This window comes from Arachis stenosperma, chromosome 4 (assembly GCF_014773155.1).
Source record: "Arachis stenosperma cultivar V10309 chromosome 4, arast.V10309.gnm1.PFL2, whole genome shotgun sequence".
NCBI classification, from domain to species: domain Eukaryota; kingdom Viridiplantae; phylum Streptophyta; class Magnoliopsida; order Fabales; family Fabaceae; genus Arachis; species Arachis stenosperma.
This window is the reverse complement of record NC_080380.1, coordinates 23705264-23722380: the sequence shown is the minus strand read 5'-3', so window position 1 is coordinate 23722380 and position 17117 is coordinate 23705264. Positions and strand designations below refer to the sequence as shown.

Genomic DNA, 17117 nt, shown 5'->3' with positions numbered 1-17117 from the left:
TTTAATATCACTCCTTCAACACACAACCACCTCTCTCCCTTATAACAGTTATTCAGTTTGAACATCTCCTCATCCCAAATTAGCAATAAACCACCAGACACCCCATCAGACCCTACATATTCCCACCCTGTACTACCTTGTCCCCATATTCTTGCAACGTCAAACCTTGTCACTATCTGCCTTTTAGATTCAACCAAACCTAGCATTTGTAACCTATGTTTATTCCTTAGGTCCTTTACCATCCTCAACTTTCCTTCTCCCCTCAACCCCCGAATATTCCATGAACTGAAAATCATTTTAAGATTGTTTTACACACCTGTTTTGCATGTTTGGGTCTGCATCGTCTCATTTTCGCTTTCTGCTTTGCCATCTTTTTTTACGAGCTATTTCTTCGTTCTGTTCTTGTAGGATGGCCATAATGTCGTCCTCTTCATCGTATAATATCGCTCCTGATTCGCGTGCCAGCTCCCAAGTCTTTCTATTTTCTACCAACTGCTCCTCCACAGTGTGTTGATTGTCACTTGCTTCATCAGTCCCCTTTCCCTCTTGGCCCGGTTCAGTCTCTGCAAAGTCTTCTTCAATCTGCCTGCATAGCACCCTCCCGTTTCGTCCACAGCACTTATGTGGCCTTCGGTCCCTCCTGGTTTCATTCCCCGGTCTGGCGCTATGTTCCCCGTGCCTCCCTTCTGCACAATCAGCCAACACGACACCTCCCTGCCAGCAGCTCTCTCCAAGATCTGAAATGCCACACGGACCCTGGTCGACCGCTGCCGAAGGGCCAGCTTCTCCACCACCAACTCCACTCCCCGCGTCATCATCATTATCAGTCTCAGGGCTTTGGAGTCTGACCGCGTCATCATCATTATCAGTCTCGGGGCTTTGGAGTCTGACCGACCCATCACGCCGGTTCCCTCCGAGACGCACCTTTCCGCGGCCTTCCCCGTTGGTCGCCGTCTGCCTTCCATCGACCGGTAAATCTCCAAGGGCGCCGCGCCCTTCTCCCGTGCAGATCAGGGCTGGAGGAACGCGATCCACAACCCCCAAAGGAGTCCGACCATCAGTCCCGGGGCTTTGGATTCTGACCAGCCCATCACGCTGGTTCTTTTTTTTAATTTCTATAATTTTTGTTTAAATAATGTTGCTAATGTTGCTAATGTTCTTTTTTTTGCTTTGCTAATGCTCTGTATAATTTCTAAAATTTAATTTATTTTTAATTTAGTGTTATCACTGTTTTGTTGAATGGTGTTGTTATCTGCTGTTTTTAATGTTTTGTATTGTAATTGCTGAATGATAATTATTGAATTTAGATATAGTGTTGTTGATGATTAATTTAGTGTCACCTTTTAAATGTTTGTTGCTGAATGTGGCTAATGTTTTTAATTTATTGAATAATTTATTAATTTTAGTTATGAAAGATAGTATTAATTTATTTGTTGGATTGCTTCAGTTGGAGTTTGTGGTCAGAATGATTCTTGTTTAGTCTATATGAACAAATAACAAAGAAAGTGAGAATTCTGTGCAAGTAGAAGAGAAGGAGAGGTATTTTTGGTATTTCATATTGAAATAGGTAAATTATAAAAGGTTGATGTATGTCAGATAAATAGACAAGTGTAATGTGGACGGATTTTTTATTTAAATAAAGGTGAAAATTTATGTGCAATTGACTTCACGTAAAGTTGATAACTGAGAGCCGTTAGATGATTACTGCACGTGAAGTCGACTGCACCTGAGTTTTCACTTTAAATAGACTAAAGTATCGTTTTTGTTCCCAACGTTTGGGGTAAGTCCTATTTGTGTCCCTAACGTTTAAATCGTCCTATTTGTATCACTAACGTTTATAAAAGTGATTCCATGTTATCCTACTATCGATTATACTAACAAATAATTTTTAAATTATTCTCACTTGGATGTATTCATTCTCAATTAGATCTCACTTGGATGTGTTCGATTTTAATATTATACCCACTATTTGTGTTTAGATTCAATTATATCCCTAGAAAAGTGAATTATGTAAATATTGTAGGAATTAGTTTCAACTTTTGATGAGCTATTTTTCGGAATGGATCATCGATTTTATCTCAGACATTTGTATTCTAACATCAAGAAGAGATTTTTAAAACTCAAACTAAGGCGTTCATAATGTGTAATTGACGGCAGTGAATCACTTTTACAAACGTTAGGGATACAAATAGGACGATTTAAACGTTAGGGACACAAATAGGATTTACCCCAAACGTTGGGGACAAAAACAATACTTTACTCCTTTAAATAAATTAAATATATTCAATAATTACTAAAATAAATAATTTTAAAAATTATTACGAAAATACGTCAGTCTCCCATATTAACAAGATACATGAAAAATTATCTTGTTCACACTGTAGAGATATATGTATTTGTAAATACAAAAATATATTTTTAAAAATAATAAAAAATATTAATAATATCAATAATCCAAACTTTTAGCATGCAATTAATAATTAAAAAAGTTGGTAGAGGATATTAAAATAGATATGTTTGTTCAATTAGTACTAAAAAAGAGTACATAAAAATTTTTAGATTAAATTATAGATCGAATTGGATTGATTTAAATTTAAAAAATAAAAAAACTCGTACGTGTTCAAGTTTCATGATGAGAATAAATATGGTAATTGTGTCTACTCCTAAAAATTAAAAGATGAAAAGCGTGAAATTGATGGATAAATAAAATAGAGATAAATAATCGTTTGTCAATTGTTAGAAAATGTTTGATTCCCATCTTTTAATTTATATGACTTAGCACACCTTATTTATTAATAATGGTAATCGTATCTTTCATTCTTAAAACGTTCATCTTTCTTATTATATAAAATCGTCCATCTTTTTTATTATTTGAAATGTTCCATTTTGAAGAGTTTTGTCTAATTTAAATTATTGATATTTTTTATTATTTTCAGAAAATATATTTTTATATTTACAAATACATATATCTCTCGTAAACGAGATAATTTTTCATGTATCTCATTTACAGTGTAAACGAGATATGAGAGGCCGACATATTTTTGTAATAATTTTTTAAATTATTTATTTCAATAATTATTGAATGTATTTAATTTATTTAAATAAAAAATCCTAATGTGGACAACTATTTAAGGGATTAATACATTTATTTTTCTATTTTTAGTCTCTAATAAAAATCTATCTATATATTCTTATTCAATTAAAATATCTATTACACATTATTAATTTTCCTTTAAAATTAAAGAGTTTTTTTCTATTTTTTCTTTTTGCTATTTTTCTCATTTTTTCATCCATTCTATCTTATATATTATTATTAACGATTAATTACAAATTTAACAATGAAAATGTACAAGATGACATCTAATTATAATTAAAATTAAAATTAAAATATTAAAATTAAAATATAAGTATATTATATTATTAATTTAACAAGTAAAATGTATTAAATGACTCTTTCATTAAAATTGAGATGAAATATTTTTTCTCCAAAATTAATAAATTTCATTCCTTCATTCTATCTCTTATCTATATCTCTCTCTCTTTCTCTATTTTTCTCAATCTTTTTCCCTCTATATATAAGTTATAATTTATATTTTATATTACTAAATTGACAAACCAAAATGTATCATGATATTGTTAGGATTTGGTTGAATTAGTCCCACATTGCTTAGGATAGCAAATGAAGTGGGTGGCCTAGGCTATAAATATGAGGCTAAGTTCTCCATTTGTTTTTGCACCAGTCAGAAACACTTTAAGCTTGTATCTGATTTTTCTTTTCCTCTGTACTCTTTGATTAGAGAGTGTTGTGAGGTGTAGTTAGATATTTGCTTTGAGAGAGTGTGGGTGTACTGGGGTGCCGGTGTTAGAGAGAAAGAAGTCTATGTGTTGTAACAATTTTCACATAGTGATATTCTCTGGTTGTCATTTGACAACGGCCGTGGTTTTTTCTCTGGTAATTGGAGTTTCCACGTTAAATTCTTGTGTTGTGATTGTGTCTATTTTATTTCTCTGTTAAAGGTGTTTTCTCAAGGGGGAATGGTGTCTTATTCCCAACAAGTGGTATCAGAGCTTCGGTTCGGTGGGATTTATTCTTAGTATGCTCTGTGGTTGCAGCCTAGTCTGACCTTCCACATCAGAAAAGAATTTTATCCTGTGGCTTGAGGTTGATCTTTGGTTGCTGTTGTTGTTGCTGCTGGAAGGCAGTGTGACACTGTGAGAGTGCAGTTTGGAAAGGTTCTGGCTAAGGAAAGACTTGGTATTTAAGTGTGTCCATTGTGACCCACCTCTCTTTCCTGGGGACCCTTCCTAGTACACGGTCTACAGTTGAGTTATACTATTCCAGTATACGGTTGCAGCAATGTCAGGATATTCAAGTGCTGTGAAGCTTGAAATAGAGAAATTTGATGGAAGAATAAATTTTGGCTTGTGACAAATACAAGTCAAGGATGTGTTGATACAATCAGGTTTGCACAAGGCGTTGAAGGAGAAGATCTCTGGTTGCTCTCTCTAGGAGAGAAGATGATGTTTTCTAGAAGACAAGAAGTATCCTCATGGTATTAACGCACTGCCATGGATAAGGATAAGTTGTGGCAATCGGGTCCACAATTGCACACGGACATTGGTTGGCGTTGAGATGCAAGGTGTGTGGCGGAGTTATGTCGATGGCTGAAGAACTTCCAGGAAAAGCCAATTTAGAAGTTGCACCATGAATTTTCAGCAAAGTTTCGATCTGTACCAAGGCGAAATGCTTGGAGTGGTCTAATTCCAAGTGAGTATACTTTCATAGTGGAGTATGATAGTTCTCTGAACTATGATTGTCGGTATAGACAATGGCAGCAAAGAATTGTTGATGTTGACAATGGAAGCTGAAGATGTGTGACTATTTCAATCAAGGTGGAGATTGTTAGGATTTGGTTGAATTAGTCCCACATTGCTTAGGATAGCAAATGGAGTGGGTGGCCTAAGCTATAAATATGAGGCTAAGTTCTCCATTTGTTTTTGCACCAGTCAGAAACACTTTAAGCTTGTATCTGATTTTTCTTTTCCTCTGTACTCTTTGATTAGAGAGTGTTGTGAGGTATAGTTAGATATTTGCTTTGAGAGAGTGTGGGTGTACTGGGGTGCCGGTGTTAGAGAGAAAGAAGTCTATGTGTTGTAACAATTTTCACATAGTGATATTCTCTGGTTGTCATTTGACAACGGCTATGGTTTTTTCTCTGGTAATTGGAGTTTCCACATTAAATTCTTGTGTTGTGATTGTGTCTATTTTATTTCTCTGTCAAAGGTGTTTTCTCAAGGGGAAATGGTGTCTTATTCCCAACAGATATATTCTTTTGTTATAATTAAAATAAAATATTTTCTTTCAAAATCAACAAATTCCTTCTATCTTTTTTCTTTGTCATTCTCTCTCTTTTTTCTCTCATTCTCTATCTCTCTAAAAATTTATAAAATAATATAATTTAAATAAATTCATCAAATTATAAAAAATATATTAAATTTATAATTAAATATAATTAAAAATAATTTCGTAATATTATTTATATAAAAAATATTATTACTATTATTATTATTATTATTATTATTATTATTATTATTTAGCTTTTTACCGCTTATCTTTTTAATTTATATTTTATTTTCTTTCTTCAAATATTTATTATATATAATTTAGAGAGAATATTAATATTATAATTAGAATCAAGATTCAATTGTTTCGAAAAAATTGATTTTGAGTTAATTTGATAGCTATCAATATAAATTTTTCATACTAATATCTAACTATATTTTTATATATAGAGAGAAAAAAATATTATTTTTAAATAACAAACATAAAAATTAATTATTTTTAGTTGTGTAACAAACTTAACATCCATCAAATGTTAAAATATACACATTAAATTCTTTCAAATTTTAGATAATGAATGTTAAAATTAATTATTACTAAAAAATTAAATTTTTACATGAAAATAATGACTAAAAGACTTATTATTTGATTTTTTTCTATCTATGAAGACCTTAGTTTTCTTAGCCGATGAAGACTTTTGTTCCCTATGACCTTTTTGTAAAAGTAGTTTAATTTTATAAATTTTTCGGCCATAATCTATAATATCAAAATAAAAACGGACGTAATTTAAAAAGATTTATATTCCCATAATATTATTACGAAAAAAATACTAATAAAGTACTAATTAAATACAATAATATACATGAAAAATGTCATAATAATAATTATAAAAAATTTCAATTACAATATTGAAATTCTACAACTTATACATGTTAATACTCTTACTACTATTTGGCCTACTTATGCATGCTACATAAGATTCTACTACTTTTTATTTCTTAATCTCTTATACAATTAGCAAAAACTATTTCATGTAAGTTTTAATTTACCACATTTTCTTACTAAATACATTTAAATATATCATGATTATAAATTTAATTCACAATTTTATATTTATATTTTAGTATTTTTTATTCTCATTCATTTTTCTAAACCCAAGTAAGTTTAAATTTGGTACATCATTTTATTAGGTATATTCAAATATATACATGATTATAAAATTAATAAGTGTAATAACCCGTGTCATGTACGTGATAAAATTGAAATTATTAATTTAAAGTGACATGATTCTTTTTTTCTTAATATGGTGTTAACTGTTAAGTGTATCAACTCTAATGTAATTATTAATTGTTTTTATTAATTTACTCTAATGGCGAGTACGTGACAGCGTGACGGGTATGTTCTTTATGTCATTGAGTGGCCGCTAGGTTTGTTCACTTACTTGGGTTTAAGATTGTTTGTGGGTTTGGTTATAATAAGTAGCAGTTAGACCCCAATTATGATAGTTTCATGATCTTGGTTAGAGAAAGAGGAAAATTGCTAAGTAGATTTATGAAAATAGGTGAGGTAGTTAAATGGGTAGGTTAGGAAGTTCTTTGCTGTGTGATTGTGTTTGGAGCTGGATTAAATGGATTGTACCTGTGTTTGTGTTTGTAATATCTATTTAGTGTAATTTTTATTTTTAACATATGTTACAGTTAATTTTAAAATATTTATTTAATACAACATGTGCTAATACTAAGAGTATTTTTTAAAATGATATATACGTGAAAATATATATAATATGATTACAAATATACAACAACAACAACAACAACAACAACAACAATAACAAAGCCTTGTCCCATTAGGTGGGGTCAGCTACATAAATCAAACGACGTCATTGAGTTCTGTTATGTATCATGTTTACAGAGAGACTGTTTACATGTAGATTTCATTTGACCACCTCATAGATGGTCTTCTTAGGTCTTCCTCTGTCTTTTACCCCTTATCCATCTTCCATCTCATCCACTCTCCTAACTAGGTGTTCTATTGGTCTTCTTCTTACATGTCCAAACCATTTGAGACGCAATTCTACCATCTTTTTCACAATGGATGCTACTCCAATGCTCTCCCTTATATCTTCGTTCCTTATTTTATCCAATCGTGTATGATCACTCATCCATCTTAACATCTTCATCTTTGCCACACTTAGTTTATGTTCGTGCTCCCCTTTGGCCACTCAACACTCCGTACCATAAAATATAGCTGGTTTTATAGCAGTGCGATAGAATTTACCTTTAAGTTTTAAAGGCACTTTTTGTCGCATATAAAACCATATGCACTCCGCCATTTTGACCAACCTGCTTGGATCCTACGATTTACATCCTGTTCAATCTCTCCATTATCCTGTATGATACATCCAAAATACTTAAAACTTTTAACTTTTCGTAGGATATTTTTTCCAATCTTTACCTCTATATTAGGGTTTTCCCTTTTCAGACCGAACTTACATTCCATATATTTCGTCTTGCTACGACTTATGCGCAGACCATACACTTCTAGAGTTTCTCTCTATAAGTCTAACTTCTTATTTAGGTCTTTTCTTGACTCTCCCATAAGGACGATATCATCGGCAAAAAGCATGCACCATGGCACAGGCTCTTGGATGTGCTTTGTGAGTACTTCCAAGACTAATGTCAAAAGGTATAGACTTAAGGATGATCCCTGGTGTAATCCTATACTAATAAGAAATTTTTCTGTCACACTACCTTGAGTCTTCATACTAGTTGTGGCCCCATCATATATGTCTTCAATTGTACGGATATATGTGATCCTTACTCTCCTCTTTTTTAAAACCTTCCATAAGACCTCTCTTGATACCCCGTACGCTTTTTCCAAATCAATAAACACCATATGTAGATCTCTTTTATTAATACGATACCTCTCAATCATCATTCTTAACAGGTATATCGCTTCGGTGGTGGATCTGCCTAGCATAAATCCAAATTGGTTCTCTGTTACTTGTGTCTCTTTTCTCAACCTCCGTACTATCACACTTTTCCATAACTTCATGGTATGGCTCATGAGCTTGATCCCTCTATAGTTTTTGCAACTTTGTATATCCCCCTTATTCTTATAGATAGGTACCAAGGTGCTCTTTCGCCACTCATCAGACATCTTCTTTGACCTTAAAATCTCATTAAAAACTTGGTTAACCAATTGATGCCTTTTCCTCCAAAGCCCTTCCAAACCTCAATCGGGATATTTTCAGGTCCTACTGCCCTACTATTTTTCATCTACCTTAGAGCCTCTTTTACCTCGAAGTCTCGAATCCTTCGCTAGTAGTCAAAGTTTTTATCTTTTTTCTTTATGCATAACCGACCAAGGCTTGAAAGAGTCTTATGTCCTTCATTAAATAACTTGTAGAAGTAGCTCTTCCACCTTTCATTAATCTTCTCCTCTTAAGCCAGCACCTCTCTATCCTTATCCTTTATGCACTTAACCTGATCTAAATCTCTCATTCTTCTTTCACGCCTCTTTGCGATTCTATATATACTTTTTTCTCCTTCTTCCGTGCCCAAAGACTGGTAGACACCCTTATATGCTATTGTTCTTGCTTCATTTACAGCCACTTCTGTCTCTTTTTTAGCCACCTTATATTTTTTCCAGTTATCTGCTTTGGGGCATAAAGACCACTCTTTAAAGCACTCCCTTTTTTATCTTTATCTTTTTTTGTACACTCGCATTCCACCACCAAAACTCCTTGTCTTTTGGTCCTATTCCTTTAGATTCACCAAAACTTTCTTTTGCTATTCTTCTAATAACTTCTGTCATCTCCCTCCATATCTCTTCCGTGCTTCCATTCTCATCCCACTTTACCTCTTCTCCTACCCGTCTTACGAAGCTTCTTTGTTCCTCACCTTTCATCCGCCACCACCTCGTCCTTGGGTTCTTCGTATGATGTATTTTCTTCAACTTTTGCTCAACGCAAAAATCCATGACGAGCATCCTATGTTGTGTTGACAAACTCTCTCCCGGGATAATTTTACAATTAATGCAAAATTTTTAGTCGACTCTCCTCAACAAGAAGAAGGCGAGTTGAGAGCTTGTCATGCCACTCTTATAGGTTATAAGATATTCGTCTCTCTTTTTAAAACATGTATTTGCGATGAGAAGGTCAAAAATTGAGGAAAAGTCCAAAATAGTTTTACGCTCGACATTGATCACCCCAAAACTATGGCCTCCATGAATACTTTCATACACAGTCACTTCTCTTCCAACATGGCTATTTAAATATCCTCCTAAGAAAATCTTATCTCCCGAAGGTATGTCTTGGACCAAACTCTCTAGATCTTCTTAAAACCTTATTTTGTGTTGGTCGTTCGAATCCATTTGCGGTGTATAAGCGCTAATCACATGAAACGTACCTCCCTCCACCACAAGTTTGATAGAGATGACTCAATCTCCCACCCTCTTGACATCCACTATGTCCTTCTTCCACTGCTTATCCACAATAATACCAACCCCATTCCTGTTCTTTACCTTTTCTGTATACCAAAGTTTGAAATCGAAAGTATCCAACTTCCTAGCCTTCGCTCCAACCCATTTTGTTTCTTGTAGGCACATAATGTTAATCTTCCTCCTTGTCATAGTGTCCACCACCTCCATGGATTTTTCTGTTAGAGTGCCTATGTTCCATGTCCCAAATCTTAATCTTCTGTCGCTCCGACCTTTACCTTTTACTTTGTGAATTAGGTTATATACCCTCGTCCGTTCACAAAAATGCGAGAACGCTTATAACATAAACAAATATATTAAATAAAAGGTTAAACAAATATGTTTACTGGTGCACGAAATTGCAATCACACTTTTGCAATCCCGCACAACTAACCAGCAAGTGCACTGGGTCGTCCAAGTAATACCTTGCGTGAGCAAGGGTCGATCCCACGGAGATTGTCGGCTTGAAGCAAGCTATGGTTATCTTGTAAATCTTAGTCAGGATATCAGAAATTATCAGGATTGATTGTAAAAAGTAAAAGAACATGAAAAAGGTACTTGTTTGCAGTAATGGAGAATAGGCTGAGGTTTTGGAGATGCTCCATCTTCCGAATCTCTGCTTTCCTACTGTCTTCTTCATCAAACACGCAAGACTCCTTCCATGGCAAGCTGTATGTAGGGTTTCACCGTTGTCAATGGCTACCTCCCATCCTCTCAGTGAAAATACGTCCCTGATGCTCTGTCACAGCATAGGCTAATCATCTGTCGGTTCTCAATCAGGCCGGAATAGAATCCAGTGATTCTTTTGCGTCTGTCACTAACGCCCCGCCTTCAGGAGTTTGAAGCACGTCACAGTCATTCAATCATTGAATCCTACTCAGAATACCACAGACAAGGTTTAGACCTTCCGGATTCTCTTGAATGCCGCCATCAGTTCTAGCTTACACCACGAAGATTCCGATTAAAGAACCCAAGAGATATCTACTTAATCTAAGATAGAACGGAGGTGGTTGTCAGTCACACGTTCATAGTTGAGAATATGATGAGTGTCACAGATCATCACATTCATCCGGGTTAAGAGCAAGTGATATCTTAGAATGGAAGCAAGCATGATTGAATAAGAAACAGTAGTAATTGCATTAATCCATCAAGACACAGCAGAGCTCCTCACCCCCAACCATGGGGTTTAGAGGCTCATGCTGTGGAAGGTACACAATGAAACGTCTAAAATGTTATGCGGTCATAAGGTACGGATACAATGTCAAAAGATCCTATTAATAGTAAAAGCTAGTATCCTAAGGTTTACAGAAATGAGTAAATGACAGAAAAATCCACTTCCGGGCCCACTTGGTGTGTGCTTGGGCTGAGCATTGAAGCTTTTATGTGTAGAGACGTTTTCTGGAGTTAAACGCCAGCTTTCATGCCAGTTTGGGCGTTTAACTCCAAGTTTTATTCCAGTTCCGGCGTTTAACGCTGGAATTTCTGAGGCCGGATTGCTACGCCGGTTTGGGCCATCAAATCTTGGGCAAAGTATGGACTATTATATATTGCTGGAAAGCCCAGGATGTCTACTTTCCAACGCCGTTGAGAGCGCGCCATTTGGGCTTCTGTAGCTCCAGAAAATCCACTTCGAGTGCAGGGAGGTCAGAATCCAACAGCATCTGCAGTCCATTTCAGTCTCTGGATCAGATTTTTGCTCAGGACCCTCAATTTCAGCCAGAAAATACCTGAAATCACAGAAAAACACACAAACTCATAGTAAAGTCCAGAAAAGTGAATTTTAACTAAAAACTAATAAAATTATACTAATAACTCAACTAAAACTACCAAAAACATACTAAAAACAATGCCAAAAAGCGTACAAATCATCCGCTCATCATTTACCAATGCATTTGTTAAGTTTTGCAAATTGAAGAATAAGTATGTATTCAATTGTTTGGTGATCACGTAGATAATTGAATAATTGGGTTATAAATTAATCCCACAGTGTGCACCTTATTTTTTTTCTTATTTCTAAATAAAAGCAGAAATTGAGAGAAATAAGTAGTAATATATTATGAAAAAGATAAAAAATATTGCATATAAATATATATTGTTACAAAACAAAATCTCTTTATGAACTATTAAAATTTTATATATTGCAAATCATGAAGATCAACCACAATGTAATAACCACTTTTTCCTATTTTTGACCATGATATAAGCTCTTCTTTTTTGATCAAGAGTCCAATAACATCTAATTAAAAAAAATTGAATTAGAAATATCAAATTAAGGACAAATAAATGAATAATATAATAAATTACTTATAAATTAAAGAGATTTTATCAATTTATTTTATACTAAACAATAAAACTAACAACATATTAATAAAAGGATATACTTTTAAAAAAGTCACAATACAATTTCGAACATTTGCATAAATTAAATGTTAAAATTTATGTTATCGATAAAATGATGCTATTATATAATTTCTTGGCAAAAATTAAAATAAAAAAATTTTGTGTAGGTTAATACAAACTAACTACGTACCAAATAAGTTAGACTGTTTATTGTTTGTTTTAATATATCAGCGTGAGCAAGAAAATTGAAATAATTATAAGAAATTTTACGATCATTGGACTGTATTTACTATACGTGACTCCTTCTTAAAATTTATTTTACACACGTGTGTAGTTGGAAGATAAATTCCTCTTGATTCATTAATAACAAAATTTGAGAAGACATAAATCCTCTCCTCGATCAGTTCACTCTCAAACATCTTTGTCAAATAACTTTTGATTGAGTAATGAATTTTATCACATTGTAAAATAAATTAAATATAAAAGCTATTAGTACTCATAAAGTTATTAAAAATAGGTGAATTCTACTATATTCTTTGTAAAGTAACATGTAACTTACTTTGTGTGATGTGTCACTTTTTAATTGGTTATTAGGTTACCATGGTTAGACTATTTTATAATTAAATTAGTTTTTAAAATGGATAATTATGCAATTTTTTAAAGTATTAAAATTTGAAACATGGTTTTTTCCCCAAATCATTTTCAAAAAATGTATCCTAACCCTCTGTAATGGCTTTCGGCCTTTCGCTCCTCCACCATTCCTTCATCCTCGTTGCGCCTTCCAAGCAGCACTGCGCCGTTAATTGTAATTAAATTATAAGCCAACTGAATAACTAAAAAAACTGATAGGGAGTTTCAAGAACTTAGAGAAGAGAGAAAATCAACCTGTCTAAGCACGGTGAAGCAGACTCTGGCCAGGGGTAATAGCAGTAACGGATGAGGACGTGATGACGAGAAACGCGACGAAGCAGAGTAGGGAGCCACAGACGCGACAGTGCAATATTGAAGACACACTGAAGCTGGCGAGACGAATCAGAGGAGCCGACGATCATGACTTCTGGACTCTGGATTTCGGCCGTTCGAGAGTTCAGAAAAGGCTTATTGGTGAGGAAGATTTGCTGAGTAACATTGAGAGAGAATGAGAAAGAAGAATTTAGGATTAAGACCACCGTTAACATGATTTGGAAAATTAAAAAAAAATTAGTTTCTAATCTTTTAATAAATTATACAGTTACCCCTTTTAAAAATTTAATTACAATATAATCTAACTATGGTTAAGATAGTAACTCAAATTAAAAGCAAATATTCAATTAAGATGTGACACATCATAGAGGGTAATTTACATGTTATTTTAGGGAGGGTTGGGTAGAATTCACCTTAAAAATATTTATAAATTAGACCTAGCATCACTTGAAAGAATCATAAAAAATAATGACCACTTCTCCCTATTTTTGACCATAATATAAGCTCTCTTTTTCCGGTTAAGAGTTCAATAATATCTAATTGAAAAAAACAACTGAATTAAAGTATCAAATTAAGGACAATTAAATGAATAATATAATAAATTACTTATAAATTAAAGAGATTTTATTAATTTATTTTATACCAAACGATAAAACTAACAATATATTAATAAAAGAATATACCTTTAAAAAAGTTACAATACAATTTTAAACATTTGCATAAATTAAATGTTAAAATTTATGTTATCGGTAAAATAATGTTGTTATATAATTTATTGGCAAAAATTAAAATAAAAAAAATTTGTGTAGGTTAATACAAATTAACTACATACCAAATAAGTTAGACTGTTTATTTGTTTATTTCACTATATCAGCATGAGCAAGAAAATTGAAATGATTGTCAAAAATTTTATGATCATTGACCGTATTTACTATATGTGACTCCTTCTTAAAAGTTATTATACATACGTGTGTAGTTGGAAGATAAATTCCGGTTAATTCCTCAATCACAAAATTTGAGAAGACATAAACCCTCTCCTGGATCAGTTCATTCTCAAACATCTTTGTCAAATAAATCTTGATTGAACAATGAATTTTATCACATTATAAAACAAATTAAATATAAAGGCTATTAGCACTTATAAAGCTATTAAAAATATTTATAAACTGGACCTAGCATCACTTGAAAGAATCTTGAAAAATAAGCAACTAATCTTGTCATCCATTAAACCATGCATTTCTATGTATACCGTCTTGCTCTTGTCAAATTTAGATGAAACTTTTCATAATCTTATAATTCTTGCCTTTATTTTTCAAACTTTTTTATCACATAATCTACCATAGATAATACTATTGAGAGAATCATAATTAGTAGCCATTAGGCATGAAAAATAAAAAATAAAAAAGAAACTATGTATGAATTATGAATTCTCTAAATGATAAATACTTGTAAAACATCGCTATTAAGTAAAAATTATGTCATTATATTTTATTAACTTTTATGATTAATTTAATGGAGATACTTGTTTAGTATATATATTATCTGAATAGTTAAAGAAGAGAAAAAAGATATAATACTAAATAAATAAATAATTGTCACATAATATAGAGTAAAAATTTTGTATTTTATAAAAAATAATATAATTTTTAATGTATTCATTATATAAAATAAATAAGTTAAACTTATTATCAAAATTTAAACACAACTAAGAATATTATTGGACATGTAAAACTTTGAATAAATATTATTGTTGATTTATTCGTACCCAATTAATTATTTTATTATTTTATTATTTGTTTACAATAATTTTACATAGTTGATTAATATAATTATGTAGAAAATAAAATATAGGAACTAAAATTAAATTTTTTAACCAATTGAAGCTAGGTAGACAATGTTTAACAATTATTTTAGCATTTAATTATGGATATCTATTATTATTATTATTATTATTATTATTATTATTATTATTATTATTATTATTATTAATAGGTCACCATTAAGGTAATAACTTGTCACTAATAAAATTATTGCATGTTGAATGAAAATTAGAATTGTATCATTATAATTAAAATGATTAAAAATTTTTTTAATTGATAATTAGTTTAATAATGTATTAAATATTAATTTTATATAATTATAATAAAAATATTTTTCTAAATTAGTATAATTATGTATTATTCATTAAATGATAATTATAATAAAGATATTTTCTAAAATAAATTTAGAAAAAAGAATATTGCTTTCATTTTGGAGGGAAAATGAATTAATGAGAAATTGACACCTCACTTTTATTAGTTGATAATGCATTAAATATTATTTTTATATCATTATAATAAAGATATTTTCTTAAATTGGCATAATCATGCATTACTCATTAAATGCTAATTGTAATATAATTGTAATATAATTATAATAAAAATATTTTCTAAAATAGATTTAGAAGAGAGAATAGTACTTTCATTTGGGAGGAAAAAAGAATTCATGAAGAATTGACACATTATTTTTATTAGTTGGGGGAAAAACTCAATTTTAATATATTAAGTAGATAGATAGATAGATAGATTTATATTTTTGGTGTTTTTCATTATTATTCATTTTTTAAAATTTTTTTCTTTAATTATTTGTAACTCAAAAAAGTCATATAAAAAGACAAAATATGACAACTAAAGCAAATATAAAAATAAAAACAACAAATAAAGATATAGTTTTATACTATTCTAATATAAAAGATCTATATCTTTTTTAAAAATAAATAAATTTAAATTTTTAAAATAATAAACTATATTTTAATTTATATTATATTTTAGTTGAATAATTATATAGAACTATATACAAATTATTAAATAAATATCCTGCAAAATAATTTTAATGTAAAACAATTTAGATTTTGTTGTGAAATAAATAAAAGATATATATAAAATAAAGATGTATTAATATAAGACTCTAGCATTAAAATAATTAGCTCAATAATGCTTTGTATATATATAATAATATTATATGTTGTAATGTGTATATATATATATAAAGATAGAAAAGAGTATAAAAAGTAAAGAGAGAGAGAATTGCATAAATATATATATAAAGATAGAAAGAAGTATTAAAAGTAAAAAGAGAGAGAATTGCATTTGTTTATAGTAAGAGAAAGAAAGAGAATATTTTATTGATGTGTATATTTCCTTGCCTCAGATCATGCTTTTATAGGCAAAGAGAAGTTTACTTTTCAAACTACATTTATTTTGCTTCATCCTAAGAACTTGTTCTCTTCAACATAGAAAATGGGTTGCCCATTAAATGGACATCCATTCTTATCCTTTCCTAGTCACAACACTCCCCCTTGGATGTTCATTCAGGATTATGCCTCGTTAAAACCTTACTAAAGAAAAACCTAATAGGAAAAAAAACTTTAGTGAAGGAAAAAGAGTACAAAATCCTTTGTGATGGGGACTGCCTCATTAAAAACCTTGTCAAGAAAAACCCAATGGGAAAAAAACCTGACCAAGGAAAAAAGAGTACAGTCTCCCCCTCTTGTCGACATCATTTAATATCTCGAAATCGGCGCATCCCAATCTCATGTACCAATCTTTTAAAGGAGGATTTTGGAAGTGACTTTGTGAATAAATCTGCCAGATTGTCACTTGAGCGGATCTGTTGGACATCAATTGTCCCTTGATTTTGAAGATCATGAGTGAAGAAGAATTTGGGAGAAATATGCTTCATTCTATCACCTTTGATGTATCCGCCTTTAAGTTGAGCAATACATGCTGCATTATCTTCAAACAGTACAGTTGGAGCTATCTTATGATCAATCAGTCCACATGATGACAGAATATATTGAATCAGACTCCTCAGCCAAAAACACTCACGACTAGCTTCATGAATCGCCAGTATTTTGGCATGATTAGAGGATGTTGCAGCAATCGTCTGTTTCGTGGACCTCCATGATATAGCTGTTTCACCATATGTAAACAGATATCCTGTTTGAGATCTCCCT

At 31.5% G+C, this 17117-nt stretch overlaps 1 pseudogene; it reads right to left on the bottom strand.

Annotated features, from left to right (window-relative positions):
• Window positions 1–345: 345 nt before the first annotated feature.
• LOC130974781 (uncharacterized) lies at window positions 346–9949 on the bottom strand (annotated as a pseudogene).
• Window positions 9950–17117: the final 7168 nt, after the last annotated feature.